The sequence below is a fragment of the Solanum tuberosum genome, unplaced genomic scaffold (assembly GCF_000226075.1).
Source record: "Solanum tuberosum cultivar DM 1-3 516 R44 unplaced genomic scaffold, SolTub_3.0 scf00018, whole genome shotgun sequence".
NCBI classification, from domain to species: domain Eukaryota; kingdom Viridiplantae; phylum Streptophyta; class Magnoliopsida; order Solanales; family Solanaceae; genus Solanum; species Solanum tuberosum.
In genome coordinates, this window is record NW_006238944.1 from 2014388 (window position 1) to 2033084 (window position 18697).

The following is an 18697-nucleotide window of genomic DNA, read 5'->3' on the forward strand; positions in this document are numbered from 1 at the left end:
TATCTCACTGAAACGAGCCTCATACTCAATAACAATCAAAATGTCTTGTCTCAATTCCTCAAACCTCAGTCGACTCTCCTTTTATGCTTTAAGGGATGAACAGTCCTGAAAAGCACTAGAGAATGTATCCCATACTACCAGAGGAGATCCAACTGGTGGGTCCACAAAGCTGAAGTGCAACAAAACGAACAGTATGAACATTTACCATACCCACTGCCTCAAGCATCTCACAGAACAAGGTCAAGAACTCATGAGAATCCTCGTTTTTACCACCCTGCAGCTGGGTGGTTTCATCTTCTGAAACCTCCCATAACATTGTTGATCAACTGTCGTCAGAATAACATCAAGAGCAATCTATGCACCTACGGCTAGTGCAGGAACCACTAGTGGCTGACCCACATGGTTATGAATACTCGGAGCCTATTGCTGACCTGGGATCTGTGCCTCCAATCTAGTTTGAGAACCATGTGGTGGACCTATCTCACCACCTTGAGAGAAGTACTCCAGCATACCCAACATCTTCAACAAAGTCTCCTGAAACAAAAGATCTCCAAACTTCAGAGAGACCTGGTCCTCAGCAACCTCGACTTGTGGCTTGTGTGAGACCTCTCTAGCTCTTCATTAATGTCACAACCCAGGGGTACCTCCTAGATGTAACAAGGCATACAAGATCGCGAGAGACCTCATACAAGCCTCTTAGCATATCATAACACAAGATAATAGAAATGATGTGGAAATTTAGAACATTTTCCAATTCAATCAAAGTTTCATAAAACAAAGCGGAAGTCTTTAACATTTGCATCAAAACATCTAATACTTGAATAGTCTTAGGGACACAGCCCATACAAAAGTTCTAAACATAAAATGAAAGACACAAAGAAAAGGTGATCAAATCCTCGATGCTATGAGGACTCACCAAATCTTCACTTGCTTGCTCTACTAAGATCCTAACCACGAGGATGGAAGTCAAGATCGTCGGACCCTACATTTGATAAGAATGTAGGCAAGAGTATGCGTTAGTACAAAAATGTACTAAATATGATTGCTAGCATAAATCATCAACATAAGGATAAGATAGGCATTAGTCAACATAAGACATATACCATAATCATAAGAGACATCAACATAAGTCATAAGCATATTCAATGCACATAAATCAACATACTAAAACGAGGAACACTTCTCAAGTAACCTCAACTTTTTCTTACTCATTACATAGGTCAACACCTCTAGTTATATAGGTCAAGGAAAGAAACTCAATTAACAATCCAAGCTAAGCTATCATCATACATTCAATCTCATTTATAAACATACTTACAATACCTCCTTGAAGTAAAGCTTGTTTCATCATAACTATGCTACTTTGATTTAGGCACTTGTCCCTCTTTAGTCATTCTTACTATTCATGGAAGAGTATCTCTCTACTAGTCCAAGACACATCGTTACTCATGAATGGTTACGATTCACCAATTCAAGGCTACCAAGGAAAAACACCTTACTATGCTAGACCAGGCTATCATGGAAAACATACTCTCATGCAAGTCCAACCTAATTAAGGAAGGGTACTATTGCTCAATCCAATCTATCATGAAATGATGTGGCCTCACCAAGTCAAGCTACCATGCAAAGCACTCTATTGTGCTTAGTTCAAGCTACTATTGGAAGGGTATGATTTCTCAACCCAAGGCTATCCATGAGATCTACTAACTCAAGCTACAATGAAGGGATCACATATCAATACTTCAAGCTATCATAGTTCATACATGCTTTGATTCATTTTAGGTGAGAAAACCTTTCAACCTAGAATCATTCTATGTGAGAAAACCTTTCACATTAATGTTCATATGTGTTCATGAGAATGTCCTTTCAAGAAACACAACATCAATATCATAATCATTGACACTTTACTCTCAAAGTGTTCTTAAAGCATTTGCTTAGATTATATAAGACATGCATAATCTAATACATTCATAATATAGGCCATGCGCGTAAATCCTTGCACAACAATCCTATCTAATATTCATCAATCATATAAGCTTCACTCTAAATGCCCTAGCATTCACAGTTCATCATATTAGCTTTACTCTCAAGCCCTAGCATTCATAGTTCATCATATTAGCTTTACTCTCAAGCCCTAGCAATCAACATTCCTAACTACAAGCCTTACTCTCAAAACATTACTTCTCATAATCATCACATATGACTATATCTCAAGACATTCTAATCACATGCTTCATTCTTAAGCTATTCTAATCATATATCATCATATAGGCTCAATCTCAAGCACTACTAATCATGATTCATCATATATACTTCAATCTAATTGAATTCATGCCTACATGATCTACTTTCAAGCAATTCATATATATATGCTTCAAGTTCAAGTAATCTATCATGTATTTCATCAATCCTAGAAGATTACATCTAAATCCTCAATTTCCCCTTTCATGAAATTAAACCCAAATTCATCAATTCTAGGTTGGAAACAAGGGTTAGGCATGGGTACATGTAAATTCATCCTATATGTAACACTTTGGAAACTAATAGGCTAAATTAGAGCTTGACATTAGGGTTAGAGCCATGAAATGTACCTCCTCGTACCTTAAAATAAATGTTTTCGTGTTAGAACATCAAGGTTCAAACCCCAAGGACCAACCATGGGTCCTTGAGGAGTGCACCAAAAAGGTGCCTGGGCAGTGACCCACGAGGGGCCACTCACGCCCCGTAGGCCCCCCCACGCCTCATGGGTGAGGGGACATAGGTCGAGCCTGTAGCATAAGGTCCCAGAACCCCAACCCACACTTCACCAGCTTGGGCAGTAGGTCCAACCATGATCCGTCTGTGAGGATGTCATGGGTGGTGGCTGGAAACGGTTTTGGTGAGTTAGTTGAAGGTAGGGCTGCATATCGTTCGGTTCGGTTCGATTTTGAACATTATCGGTTTTGCTTATCGGTTATCGGTTTGTAGACTAACTAAATTGTTAAGAACCATTAAGTTATCGGTTAATCAATTATCGGCTAATTGGTTATCAACCCTTATCGGTTTGGTTATCGGGTTAACTGTTAACATACCACACAATTTTTTAAAATCAAAAATCACATGAAGAATTGAAGACGATGTAACTAAACTAATTAACTCCATGTAATTATTTACTGCAGATTGCAATTTGCAGCTAAAAAACTGGAAGCACGAAACAAAGGCAAAACATTTTCTAAAAAGCCAGTTGGTGTTGGATTAAAGTGGAAAGAAAGAAAAGTGTATTTGCTGCAGAAATATGAAAGCAAAAGAAAGCACAGAAAAAAGATAGAGATGAAGCTAGCATAAAATCCTTGAAAAAAATAACAATGCATAAATTGGTAAACCAGGCGTCGGTAGCAATATGTTAGCACTAGGGCCAACCAGAATCGACAATGCTAATTCAATGGCTTGGGTGCAACTAGATGTGATATAAACATCATCTGCACATAACTTTTCTGGGAGCTCACGCGTCAAATAATCTACAATTGCCCCGTTCGATCAAAATATATGCAACAACAAATTAAAAGAAAGTAACCAACTAGTAAAACATCGAGGGTACATTTAAGCTGATAGAAGGTCTCCTGGAGAAGCTCATAGAAGGTCTCCACCATAAAATGAGCTCTTAAAATATCAGTTTTTTCAGATGAAGAGACCTAAAAAATCATACCCTTTTTACATCACACTTTTACTTCTAAATTTCAATTGAAACACCGCGGTTGCGAAACTACAAAAGGAATATGCTATATTTAACAAAACACGACCAAAATAATGTCTTTCAATTGACAATCATCCATCATTCCCTCGGCATAAATGCAATATAATAATAAGACACAAGACAAATATGAACATCTATTGAAAATAGCCTACAAGTTAGCATGTAATTACAAATAACCAGCAGACCCAATACATGTTTTAGTGTATACTAATTACTATCTACAAATTGAGAAAAGGTACAACAACTACCTCTTATCTATTAGATGAGATGACCCTTTCACCTTGTCTTTATCCTCCTCCTCCTCCTCGTTCAACACAGCAGCAACACCCGTAAAGCCTAGCCGTCACCCAACTCTCAACACAACACAACACCTGTAAGGCCTAGCCGTCAACAACACTTATATAATTACAACTGAACAGTGAACAATCAACACCAAACATTCAACAGTCAGCACAACAGCAAGCCGATAACTCGTAGTCTCATATCCTCACATAATATCACAATTCAATCACTTAATAGTTAATACCCAACAGGCCAACACTCAACACAAGTACACAATGTCAAAACAACAATACGCCAACCGCCAACAGCCACAACAGTCAACACTCAACACAACAATACTTAGATAAACTTTTCAACACAAATATGAAATATAATAATAATTGCAGAAGTCTGCAAGCTTGCAACATTGCAGAAGTCTGCAAGCCTGCAACATTGCAAAAGTCTGCAAGCCTGCAACATTGCAGAAGTCATTGCCAGTCTGCCACAGCCCACACAAGCACAAACAAAATTTCAAAAGTTCAAAATAGCAGTCACACAACCTGAAAATTAAGTCCAAACATAGTACTAATAGTTCATGTTCAAGTAAACAAAATAATAACTAGTCATCAATCCTTGAGAGATGACGATTTTGGTTCCTATTTTCCAAACAGCGCTTAACATGCCTTCTTAAGGAGGTAGTCCCAGTATTGTGCGAATGGTAATAAGTAACACGACCACAATGAATACATTTTACTGTCCATGGAACAACAACTACATTACCCTTGTTACCCCTATCATTGGTTGAAATGCTAATCTTGATTGTTTAATAGCAATATTATAAGGCATCTTAGGGCATTTGGCTATATGAGTAAGCATTGACATTGTACCATGTTCTTTTGTGTCAGCAAAATACTCTTTCTTACGGTAGTTGCAAACACCCTTTTCAATTCCATCAGAATCAATTTTACGAAAAAAATGATCCCACACACGAGATCGTTTTTTCCTCGCTTTATTTACTTGGGATTCAACAGTTTGACTTTGACCTATTGCATTTGAATTAGAAGCACCACTTTCACCAACAACCGTATCAATTATGATATTTTCAGTCATGATACTTTCACCAAAAACTGTGAAAAGATATAAAATAATCATTTATTGAACTATTTTTTATAAGAGGTCGATGAAGCAATGAACTATTGAAGCCTTGAAGGAACTAAACAAAGACTAGGTAGTTTTATTAAAGCAAGAACTACAAAGTATAATCAATTGGCTAAGTAGAATCAAATTTTACACACATGACAATAGACACATCACAGTTCACACAAAGCAGCAACTAGAACTCTAGAAGACAACAAAGTTCAAACAAATGAGCCAAAGTGCCAAACCAAATGCCAATTCAAATAAAATAGTAATGCCTATTCAACTATTTTAATTGTAGTTTTCTGATTATTCAAATCCAAACATCGTGAAATTAAAGTGCAATTTAGACTTACCAATTGCAGAGATTGAGAACCTGAGACACTGAGACTGGAGTAGCCGAGTAGGCCTGTGCAAAAGTTGTGAGAACTGAGAAAGTAACACTCAAAGTCTCGAGCAGTTGAGCTTCTAACTTCTGAAATTTGAGCACTAAAAAATCAGCATGAATGCACGATGAAATATGAATTTGGACTTTGAGCAAAAAAAATCGTGACTCATTGAGCCTTGAGGTGTCATCGTTACCTTGCATCCTCGCCTGAGTGACTGCCTGACTGGAGTAGTCGTCGCCTCACCGGACGCCTGAGTGACTACCTGACTGGAGTAAAATCGCGAATTGAGCAACACTTAGAAGTTAGAATCTTTGGAGTTTGGAGAGAAATGAGAGGAGCGGGCACGGTAAGAACTGAAATTTTTTCTATCTAAGTCCTAAAAATTAAAAACCCTAAGTCCCTAACAGTAACTGAGAATTGTAAAATTAGAAATTAGAAATAAAAAATAATGGGTCTTATCAAGGTATTGGGTACCCCAAAATTTTTCCTTCCCAACCCGACCCCCGAACCGTAAATCCAATAAAATAAATTAACGAATCGACCCTTGAACCAATTACCCAATAACCTGACCCGTTAGCCCAATAAACCGAAAATCAATTTGGGTTAATGGTTTGACCCGTTATTTGCACAGGTCTAGTTGAAGGGTACTTTGGGGTTTTCCATTTTTATTTAAAACAAAGTGACGTCATTTTACAATAAATTAGACTAACTATGTAATGATTTAAGACCCCCAAATCAAGTCATCTTCCTCATCATTCCAAAATCCCAAATCAAAACCAAATTTTCCCCCAAAACTCTCTCTAGAACCTCAAGGAAGAAGAAGAGGATGAAAGTTGAAGCTAGGGTTTGAAGGAGCAAGTTTTTCAACTCGATTTCATTGGAATTCAAAGCTAAGGTATGGTAGTCCTTCATCCATGGAGTCCCTTCAAAACCCAATTTCAAAGATAGAAATTTCCAAAAGCTAGGGTTTCACTCCAAGTCATGGATTTCTTTCAAAAACGATTCTATTGGTTTAATTACTTTATATTATGATTAAATTGATGATTTATTGTAGTTTTATGAAAAAATCTTCCAAGAATACATGAAATCCCCATATCCCCAATTTATGACCTTATGATGTGGGTGAATTGTAGAAAGAAGAGTATTATGAGATTATGCTTATAGTAATTGTAGTAATTGAATCAAGTTATTATCCATGTCTAATGTAGTAATTCTAGATGTGTTGATTGAATGTGATTTATAGTCCTTGAAGGGAAAAGTATGAGAATTATGCTTGATTATGAGGTTTATGTATATGCTTTTAGAACACTTTGAGAGTAAAGTGGATATGATTATGATCTAGTTGTTGTGTTATTGGATGATTATCCCCATATACACACTTATGTATGAATATGATATGATGAGAAAGGCGTCTTCACAATATGATGATTCTAGCGTTGAAAGGCTATTCTCACCTATTGTATCTATGAGCTATAGTATGAATTATGGTGGATTGAGTGTCAAGACATTCTTCCACGAATATGCACTTAAGTCAAGACTTAATATGAAATCTATGGGAATTGAAATGAATATGAGATGGAAGCTTATACGATAGTTGAGTCCCGCTTCCCAATGAAAGCTTTTACACTAGTTGAGTCCGGCTTTCCAAATGGGTTCTTTCTACCTTAGTTGAGTCCGGGTTCCCAAATAATGTATCTCATGAGATGGAAACCTTATACCTTAGTTGAGTCTGGGTTTCTAGTAGCAATCTCCTTATCCCATAACTATGTGCCCACATAGGTCTTTAGCTAGTGGATCCACCTAAGCTAAGAGTATGGTTCTACCTTAGGCAAGTAGGACAACCCCTTTTCAGTGTGGGGTAGACACCGGATTCCATGGTAAACTCACATGGTCTATGTCGATTAAGGTTAATCTCTCTTTATGATAGTATGAATAAGAAGATGAATTATGAACTATAGTTACTCAAGAAGCTTTACTTAGTATGGGTGAGATTATGGGATCTTGTTCATGCATTGCACAAGTATGCTTTGAGGGTATTTATGGTATGGTCCTATTATGATATGATGATCTATGAGTTGATTATGCTTACGACATATGCTTTTCCATTATCTTCAAACTAATGCTTTAAACTAGCAACTGGCATGCATTCAACTAAACTGTCTCTTTTAGCATGTTTTCATGATTTTGTGTATGACTATCATACTTAGTGCATTTTTGTACTAACCCATATTTTCCTACATTTTTCCCAAGTGTAAGGTTCGATTTTCAAGGTGGTCCCCATTGTGGCTAGAGCTTGGATATGTTCATTACTCCTTGCTCGTGGTTAGTCCTCATGATTCGAGGGCGGGATACTATCATTGTAGTTGCATTCTTGTACTTTCACTTTCGGATTATGTTGTTTTGGGTTGTGACCCTATTTTGACTCATGTATTGTAATAGATGACTAATTGAGACAAGTTTAGACTTCCGCTTTCCTTTATAAAGATTTTTGGACTTAAGTGTGTTTTTACTCTTATTGTTCTAATGTTTAATGTTATGATATGCTAAGTGGCTTTCATGGTGCCTTTTGGGGTTCTATATGCCTTGTTACATTTAGGGGGTACCCTTGGGTCGCGACACTATAAACATGTAATTCTATCAATTTAATCATAAACAAACATAATCCACTAAATTGGATCAACATTCAACATAACCCATAACATTGGAAGAAACCCTAACTAGAATTGGGGAATTCTTCTTCAAATTGTGGAATTCTAGGGGACTCAATGGATGAAAGGATTCCATGGATGAATAAGCCACCATACCTTGATTACAATGCCCACAAAGCTTGGAAAAATGGAGACTTAACTTGACCTAGGTTGAATCCTCCTCTTCTTTTTCAACTTTCTAGAAAGAGAATATTTGGGAGAGGAGCTTGGGATTTCTTTTGGCATTTTGAACTAATGACTTGAATGACTTAGATTAGAGGTCTAAAATACTTATATATGTGGTTTATACTAGGGTAATACGACACCACTTAACTCTAATTAAATCCAGAAAGTCCCAAATTGCCCCTCAACTAACCGTCTGTGACTTGACCCATGAGACCATGCTGACGGGACGTGGATGGACCTATGGACAATCCTGGTCAATTGTAGTCTGGTCAGAGACTTTTTGTCCAACCACGATACCCCTAGCCACGATTCGTGGACCCATCCACGGGGCGTGGGTTCTTACGTAGCTACCGCCTTAAGTAGATTTTCAGGGTTTTCATCCACGAGGCCCACCTACGCGGTGTGGTTAGCCCCTCGTGGGTGACACCTAAAATTTCTTAAAGTTGCTAAGTTCCCTATTTCGGATATGGGGAGTAACAATATTCCCCCCTTGGGAACATTCGTCCTCGAATGGCATTCTAGGCACTTCTTAAAGGAGACACTCAAGACTAGCAACCCATCATGCATGCAATACATCAAAATGCACACAACCAAGGAGGAATCATCAACTCCAAGCTAAACATGCTCAATGCATCACAAGGAAGGTAGGAACTACATCTAACCCAAAAATGCATGTAATTCTAACATTTCTCATGTTCAAGGAGAAACTACAATATCCAAGCTAAAATCATGCTCAACACGATCTCATGGACCCTATATGCAATCTATACTCATAACATACATCCAAGTAGGAATCTCTCAACTCCAAGCTAAGGCATGTTCCACAACTCATCTCATGAAGTCTATAGGAAACTCATACTCAATGAACTACAACATAAGGAAAACTCAATCATGCAAACTTATTTTCTTTCAAAAGCACAAGTTTTTCATGAACATGCATAACATAAGGGAATCATGGTAACATCTAAAACACACATGACTTCCCACAAAGAACAAACCATGAGGAACTCTTCATCTCAAGCTAGAGGAGGAATATAAGGAAAAAAGATGAGAATATCGGAACATCTTATTGGCCTCGGCCAACCAAGTAGCACCCTCAACTAAAACCCTCACTAAAATATCCCTCTTTAACATTTTCTCGGAGCAACTTACTTGTTCTTCTATTACTTAACTAGCCGGTCTAAGATCTAATATGGCCCTACAACACGGGGACTAAACTTCCCAAACTCATTACACATATCTAGGGTGAGAAATTCAAGTAAACCCAAATCATAAACATTAGGAACACTCAACGACCTTTCTATTGATGAGTCCGAGCTTTAGACTCTTTAGATCTTTATTTATATAGATTTAGTGTCCTCAAATGCTTATTTTGTGCTAATAACTTATGTAAACCCTTGATTTACAGGTATATGGATTGAGGAACAAAGCAAGGATACTAATTTGCAAAAAGGAATTAAGCGAGCTGAAAGAACGAAGAAAAGCATGACTGCTGATCGCCAAGTCCACTTGGCGAGTCACCGAATGGCTACTTGACCGCCTAAAGTTACAATGTTCCAAGCCCTAAAGGAAAGAACCAAGTTGGTGAGAGAAAGAAGCAGTCGACGGATCACCGAGTGGTTTCGCGGTGCAGTGTTGAATCGCCCAAAGTTACAAACCTTGAGGATGCTGAAGGCCAAGTTAAAAAAGGCGATGAAAATGACCAAAGAGCGGCTCGCCGAGTGGATCGGCGAGCCCGACTTACTGCGCCGAGTGGCTCTTCGCAACATATTTTTGGCGACTATAAATACATTTTTGAACATTTAGTATAGTATCAATTTTAATAGTATCTGAGTTCATATTATTATTCTGAGGATTGAGACAATTTTTCTCTAGTTTTTCATAAGCTTTGGTGAATTGAAGTTTTTCACTTATGAGAAATTGGAAGTGGATCTTTGAGATCCTTCGAATATGAAAATTGTAAAGACGAAATCAATCTTACCAGTTGATGGAAACTCAATTTGGTAACGATTTTTATCTTTTTATGATGTCTAGCTAAAACCGCATTTCTTGGGGTGTGATTATGTGATTATGGGCTAATTTAGCTTATGGGTATTGCTAATTGTTAGTTTAAAATGTTGTTTAGAGGTGAGTTCAATCAGTAATTGTGGTTTAATTTAAGAATTGTAGTTGCAAATGCAGTTCTACCCTTGTGTTTTTTGCTTGCTCGAGAGAGAGGTTTTAAAACTAAGATTATTGATTGATGGTCTGTGGGTATTGGGTTGTCATGGGTTCAGCTCGAGAGAGTGAATCCTAAACCCAATTCCACACATTCAGCACGAGAGAGTGAATGGACTAAAGTGTAGGTTGTTTTGATTTTGCATGCTTGTTGATGTTCAAGAGAAATCGACTTGATTCGGGGTAAATTGCTTGAGAGAAAGTTTGTCTCCTCTATAGTCTAGCTTACTCACTAATATTTAGCTATTTTCTAATAGTTGCAATTACCCATTTGTCTATATTAACCTATGATCGAATCACATCCCAAGAACTCGTCTTATTATTGTTGTTTCATATTGTTTACCACTATTTGTAGCTGATAATTTCAAACCAAAACCCCCCATTTAACATTCGTGTCAGCCCTGATTTGAATAATGTCTTTATTCAATAATTTGTATTCTTGTGACTGATTTGACCGTGTTCACACTTTCCTATTGAATCTTAAACATGTACCGCTCCCTGTGGGATTTTACCCAAACTCATTTAGTTGGGTTTTATACTGACTAGCGATCGTTGACACTTAGAATTGGATGAAGTGTCCTTGAAACGTTAATCAAAATGGCGCCGCTGCCGGGGAGTGGTGTTGATTGAGATTCTTTTGGTGAAGTTGAATTTGTTCTTTTTAGTCATAGTTGAATCTACTTACTTTCATTTTTGGTTTGTGTGTTGCTGTTCTAAACAAAGGGAATGAGTGTCAACGGAAGCAATGGTAGCCAAGTGGGACACCAAGATGACATCGGCAACTTCAATGATGTCACTGAGCCGAATGTTAATGACCCTCATCTAATGGGTGGAATTGGTGCCATTCGCTTGCCTCCGGTTGAAGGGAACGTTGTGTTCCATTACAAGCACCATGTTGCTGCTCTTGCGATTGAAAGGGTTGTTTGGTGGGTTGGCTCATGAGGATCCCCATGAGCATATAAGGAACTTTGTTGATGTTTGCGGGCCGTTCTCCTTCAAGAACATATCCCAAGAGTCAGTCTGATTGAAGTTGTTCTCATTTTCTTTAATGGGAGAAGCATGTAAATGGTTGGTTGAATTGCCAAGAGACTCCATCACTTTGTGGGGAGAGCTTGTCACTGCATTTCAAGTGCGATTTTTCCCTCCTTCGAAGATGATGACACTTTGGGACAGCATCCAAAGCTTCAAGCATTTGGAGGGTGAGCCAATTCATGAGACTTGGCTAAGATTTAAGAAATTGGTGCTGCAATGCCCAGCTCATGGTTTCCCCGACAACGTTTTGCTGCAATATTTTTACTGAAGCCTTGATTTGGTGAACAAAGGGCATAGCTGACCAACTTTCTCCGAGAGGTTTGATGCAACAACCTTACATTAAAGCAGCCCAACTTTTAGATGGTATGACCAAAATTAATCGGAATTGGTACACCCGCGAAGATCAAGTCTCCCCTCTCACTTTTAAATTGATCAAGGAGTAGCTTGAGAAAGACCAAGAGAGGGACCAAAACATGTCAAAGATGATGACCCAACTAGAAATTTTGGCCAAGAATGTCATAGGAGCTGGTGCTAGAAGTGACAATGATGTGGGTGTGGGGTGTGCAAACCCTGATGAGGCCAAGTTTGAAGCGTTGTACAATGAGGAAGTGAACTTCCTAGCCAACCAATGTGGAGGCTATCGTGCTAACAACCCAAGGCAAGGTGGTAACCAAGGTTGGAACAGGAACAAGGGCTGGAGAGATCATGATAGCGAGTGGAGGGATCGTAACCCCACTTGGAAGGAAAGAGACAGGGAGAAGGATAGGTATGTTCCTCCCACGAGCGCCAAAAGCCCAATGATTCTGAGGGTGGCCAGTCTGAGGATATGCTATCTCGTATTCTCAACAAGGTTGAGGGGTCCGATAAAATTTTGAAAGAGATAAAGGAATATGTATCGACCCTTAACCAGATGGTTACTTCTCATTCCGTATCTATTAAGCAGTTGGAGACCCAAATGGGTCAAATTTCTTCCCATTTAAATCCGAGAGAACAAGGGGGTTGCCTAGTGACACTATGGAAAACCCCAAGAATGAGGTTTGAACGAGGACTTGCGTCGTGCCACGACGTTAACTAAGGTGCTGCTAGGGAGGCAACCTAAGTTTTTATTGCTTTATTTTTGCTTTTGGAATAACGTGTGTTGATTGTTCAAGTGAAAGTGTGGAATGGGAGCGAACTGGACGGATATGTGTTCGGAATTGGGAAATTCTTCTTCAAATTGTGGTATTCTAAGGGACTCCGTGGATGAAAGGATTCTATGGATAAATAAGCCATCATTCCTTGATTATAAAGCCCACAAATCTTGAAAGAATGGAGACTTGACTTGACCTAGCTTGAATCCTCTTTTTCTTCTTCTTCAACTTTCTAGAGAGAGAATATTTGGGAGAGGAGCTTGGGATTTCTTTTGGGGTTTTGAAGTAATGACTTGAATGCCTTAGATTAGGGGTCTAAAATACTTATATAGGTCATTTAGACTAGGGTAAAACGACACCACTTAATTCTAATTCAATCCGGAAAGTCCCAAAATTCCCCTCAACTAACTGTCCCTGACTTGACCCACGAGACCATGCTGACGGGCCGTATGGTCCATCCTGGTCAATCGCGGTCTGGTCAGAGACTTTTTGGCCAACCACGAAACTCCCTAGTCACGGGTCCTGGCGTAGTTACTGCCCTAGGTAGATTTTCAGGGTTTTCATCCACGAGGCCCACCTACGGGGGGTGGTTGGCCCCTCGTGGGTGATACCTAAAATATCTAAAAGTTGCTAAGTTCCCTCTTTCGGATATGGGGCGTTACATTTTAGCTGGTTTCGATCCACGGGTACGACTCTAATCGGTACTACTCCACGAGCACGACCTCGAACTTTGGTCCTACCTTTACCCCTAGCTAGGGTCCAGCAACTATCTTAGGGGATGTCGTTCCTCTACCTTCGCAAACAGAAGTTATGGTCCTCGACATCTCCAAAAAGAATACGTGGCAACTCAGCACTAGCAAAGGTAACCACGCTCAATAAGAAAGAGTAAAAATAAGAAGTTTCCTAATAGTCTTCATAGCCTTTCAAAGATAAGTACAGACGTCTTTATACCGACCCTCGAGACTCTACTTAGACTTGACTTGTAAACACTTGAGATCTATGAACCTCAGCTCTGATACCATTTTTCATGACCCAAAAATGCACGTGATGACAGTTGTCTATTCTCATCAACACAAGTCAGTCTCAACCCAACGAAACAAAAGAAATACAGAAAGTAAAGCAAGAATAAGATAAAAGCGAAAAACTTATTCATTCTATTATAATCTCAAAATCTGGTTGTCACGTTTAAAGCCACTAACACATAAAGTATGAAAATGAAAGATAATTACAAGTCCCAGTGTCTTTGTTTCTCAAGGAGAACAAAACATAAAATAAGAAACAAGAGGGCTTGCTGGGATGACAAACAACTACCTTTCAAAACTTCTTTGACAAGCCTCAAAAATAGGAGAAAAAGAAAAACAATCATACGATATCGGGCTCGAAACCTACACAAGTGAAGAAGCAAGGAGTAAGTACCAACCAACATGGTACTCAATAAGTAACCAAATAAATAAGGCAAACTATCTAGAAAACGAGTACTCTTTTCATCCCAACCAAACCTCTTCAAACTACAAGTTGTATAGAAATCAATCCAACCTAACAGTTCTACAATACACAACTCACAAGGCTCAATAATCATAGTTCAATAGTCACAGTACAACAACCAAAATATATCAAGTATGTCAATCACAAGAGTCAAACAAATCAATCACAAATATCAAGTGTATCAATCACAACTAAAAAGTAGATCAATCATAAGCATTAAAATGCATCAATTCAATATAGTCAAACTCTTGTTGGAATCATTTCCCATCGAGTAATAAAACTAGATGGAACCATTTCCCTTCGGGTTTAAATCATATCATGTGAGACCCCGTGGCTCTTTCGCATAATATGCGTATCATTGCATGAGTGTATGAGGTTTATATGACTTGGTGTATCATGTTAGAAGAATAAGTTTGTATAGGGGTGGTAAAAATAAAAGAATTAAGCTAACGTTATGGGTCAAGGTTGCCCTTAAACAAGTTTGAGTTAAAGAATGTCTCTTCTAACACGCCGCCCGTTCGGAAGGTTTAAGTTAACCAGTACCTTTAGGGTAAGACAAAGAGTGTTTATATGATAAGAAGGAGGTTTTACAATATGATATAGTCGCCCAATGATCGTAAGTTAAGTTTTCAAGTCAATCAAATTGGGAAATAAAAGTTGACAAAAGTTAGAGTAAGTTTCTTTGATAAATTTTCTGAAATTTGAGTAAAATGTCTCAGAGATTCTCTCTCATTCTATAAAGCTTTAGAAGAAACCCAATAAACTAAATTGAAGGTCTACGAGTCTACTTTCCAACTCACTAGACCATCTGTCCATACGACTTCATAATTGAGAGTTATTCAGATTTTAGTGAGACTGCACAAGCAGGCATGTGAAGGTAGGTCCCTCGCCCCTATATCGGTTTAGCTCTATAATATTTGGTTTCCCTTCGTTCTAACTCATTTTTTTCGACCAAAAAAAATAAGAAAACAGTCTTAAATCCTCTCTAAAGGTTCCCCTATCATCCAAGCAAATATCTGCAAGATTTCAATAAGGTTTCACCCTCTGAATGTTCATAGAGATTATGTTACTTCTTTCCTCCTCGTTGGTTGTGATTTGAAGGATTCTTCGTGGTGAAGGAGTCTCGTTTTTAGGTGGTGTTGCTGTTGTTTTGAGGTAATAATTCTCACCCTTCATTTTATTGAGTGATTCCAAGTTATAGCTATGCTATATAAGCAAGAACACGAATAGACAGCTGGAAAAATGTATTTTGATAGTTATGTGATGTTCAGCTGTTTTTGAAGTATTTTCTGATGTTGTTGCTGGAATTTTTGGAAATGATTTGGTTGTGTGTGGTTGTTGTTGATATGAGTCTAGAAGAGAAGAATAAGTATGGATGGGTAATTAATTATAAGATAAATAAGTGTAACGTTGGTTCTATTATTGCATTGCAATTTTCAAATGACTTCTTTTTGGTTCAACGTCTTGTGTTTGAGGAGACTCTTTATAATTGAGGAGACATGCTAAAACACTATAAGCTCCATCAATTTTAAGTTAAGGTTCTGCCCTTTTATTATCGTATTGCTTATGAAGATAAAGACATGATTCCAAACGTAATTATTGGACGAACTCAAAGGATGGTGATTGGAAGCCGTAAGTTCGAGTTATTATGGTTATATTGAACAATTATAGGACTGTATTACATATATTTTTTCTGGCTTTAATGGTTTGAAGACTCATTGTTTGGATTTGGTTGTGTTTATACTGTGGTTGGAAAGGAGGGGTGGGGCGATACGCCGAGTTTTTATTATTGTGCAGGCATACTCTATTTGGTTATTGTTGACTATTGTGTAGGCCTCCACTTGTTAATAGCTGCTGCAAAAATGTATGTTATGTCATTAATTTGGGGTTGTAATTTGGAGAAGAAAAGGTAATGAGGCATACATTTAAAAATGGTCTGGCGAGCTAATTACTCTGCTAGTAAGCTCTAAATTGCTACTTTGACCTTGACGTGTTAATATTCTGCCTGTAATGGTTGAGTGACATGATTTTCTGTAGATTACATACTGTAAGGAAAGGGTACAATCCATATTGATACAACAAGACCCAGAATTGAGGTATGTTAAAGCTAAACATTGTACTTCCCTTGAGCACGAATTTTGGAATCCTAAATCGTCAAATATTGTTTTACTACTCTATTGCTAGAAACACCTTTTGTGAAAGGCAATGAGATTGCAGCTGGCGTATTTTTGTTACTCCATTATGTTGATATTCCATTCGTTCAGTTAGATAGGGTATTCGGCGTCTTTATGTCATTTTGTTGATTCTCTTGACTATAGGTACCTGTGTACAAATTCTTATTCTTCTTTAGATGTAGTAACTTAAAAAGATTAGGGATGAACAATATGAATTTGAAATCAGTCCTCCTTCCTCGCTAATTTATATTTTTGAAATAATACATCGATCTTCAGAACTCTTAAATGTAAATCGTATGTTTAAACTACTAAAGGACGTGTTATTCTGAAATACATTCTTTTACAAACTACTAAGGAGCATATATAAATACTAAATGAAGAACTTTAAGTTCAAAGGATTAAGTTACCTTTCTAATTCCAAGTTAAGTGTTCCAGTTTAATCTACAAGTATATGAGGTTCTACGAGACATTTACATGTGATGCAAAAGTGATTACGAGATTATGAGAACAAGAGTCTTAATGGGCCAAGATTGGCAACATGATTTGGGTAACACAAATGCATTACGAATCCATGACATAACATGATATCCATTCTACTCCCGAGCTATAATCGGAAGGTATGGGGCCTATTGCCTATATTTATACGTATGAGACACAGATTGCCACAAGTTGGCAAATATGATGTCGGTTCGCTACCGGAAGGCACCACCATTGCTAGCACTTGGTTGGGTATGACATGCATTTGCATCTATACATATGTATTCACGACATACGATTATGTGAGCATACCATGCCTATTTAATTTATATAAGGTTGGATGTCAGCCATGGAGGCTATCAGAGTTTCTGTTTCAGGTGGTATCTTTATTACCCTTTTTACAGCAACTATTTATGATTTTACTTTTTGCCTTACATACCAGTACATTTTTTTTCGTACTGACGTCCCATTGCCTGGGGAGATTGCATTTTTGTTTCGTGTGTGCAAGTCCAGGTAAGGATTCTGATTTACCCCTCTGATAGGATTCACGGTTCAGTTGCGAGTTGGCAAGCTCCACCTCTTCCTAGAGCTTTCATAGGATGTTAGTTTTATTGTGCAGTTTGGGTATAATCGGGGTGTTGTCCCGACCAGAGTTTATGACACTCTTAGAGGCTATTGTGGACACGATATTCTAGGTTTCTCTGCAGCTTCTAGTGTCCAGCCCCATAGGCTTGGCATGTAAATATATATATATATATGTACGTATGTATATCTTCATTTGCAGCCTTGTCGGCTAGCTAGTACTTTATTATCTTTGGCTTGTCTACCTTCGTCTATGTGACTTGTTGATATTCAGGTTATGACCTTGATGGTCCAGTCGTAGTATTTTAGATGTTATGCTGCCCAACCTTCTAGGCCCATAGTTGAGTCAGTTGGTATGTTTCAATGGCTAACTCGATCGCATAAGGAATTGAGTGTCAGTCATGCCTCCCCTAGTTTGGGGTGTGACATATCACTAGCCAAACAATTTCCCTTCGGCTTATATCATATCACTTGTCGGAATCAGTTTCTTTCGGCACATTATCACTAGCCGGAACCATTTTCCTTCAGGTTTATATTGTATCACTAATCGAAATCGTTTCTCTTCGGATTTATATCACATCACTAGCCAGAACTATTTCTCTTCAGCTTTATATCACATCACTAGCCAGAACTATTTTCCTTTGGCTTTATATCACATCAATTGTCGGAACCATTTTCCTTCTGCATAATATCTCATGTCTCATCACAGTTACAACAATCAATGCACATAAGCAATTACACACCATAAAGAAGAGACAACATTTCAAGCAATTCAACTCCATGTTCATGCCATCAAAACATTTCATAAATCAATCAAATAGGGGCCACAATAAGGCAATTCACAAAGCATTATGATCAACAAGTAGCCTTTTTATTAATATTATTTTTAGTCATTAAGATTAATCACCTCATTCCTATTACTCCATAACACACATAATAAAAGAAAATACACGATTCTACTAGATTACAAAGTTTAAGAGATCACTTGCCTCTATTCAATCAAATAGTCAATCCAAGACTTGAGTTTTTCCCTTCTTAACATGTCCAAAGCCAACAATCAATTTCAATCAAGTAATCACAATAAGATTTTGAAAATGACAATACATAATTCATACTCTTTGATAAATGGATCAATCAACTCCAAAAACCCAATACCAAAAATGAGGTCTGAATCCAAAAATATTTACTTGAAACATTACCCAAGGTA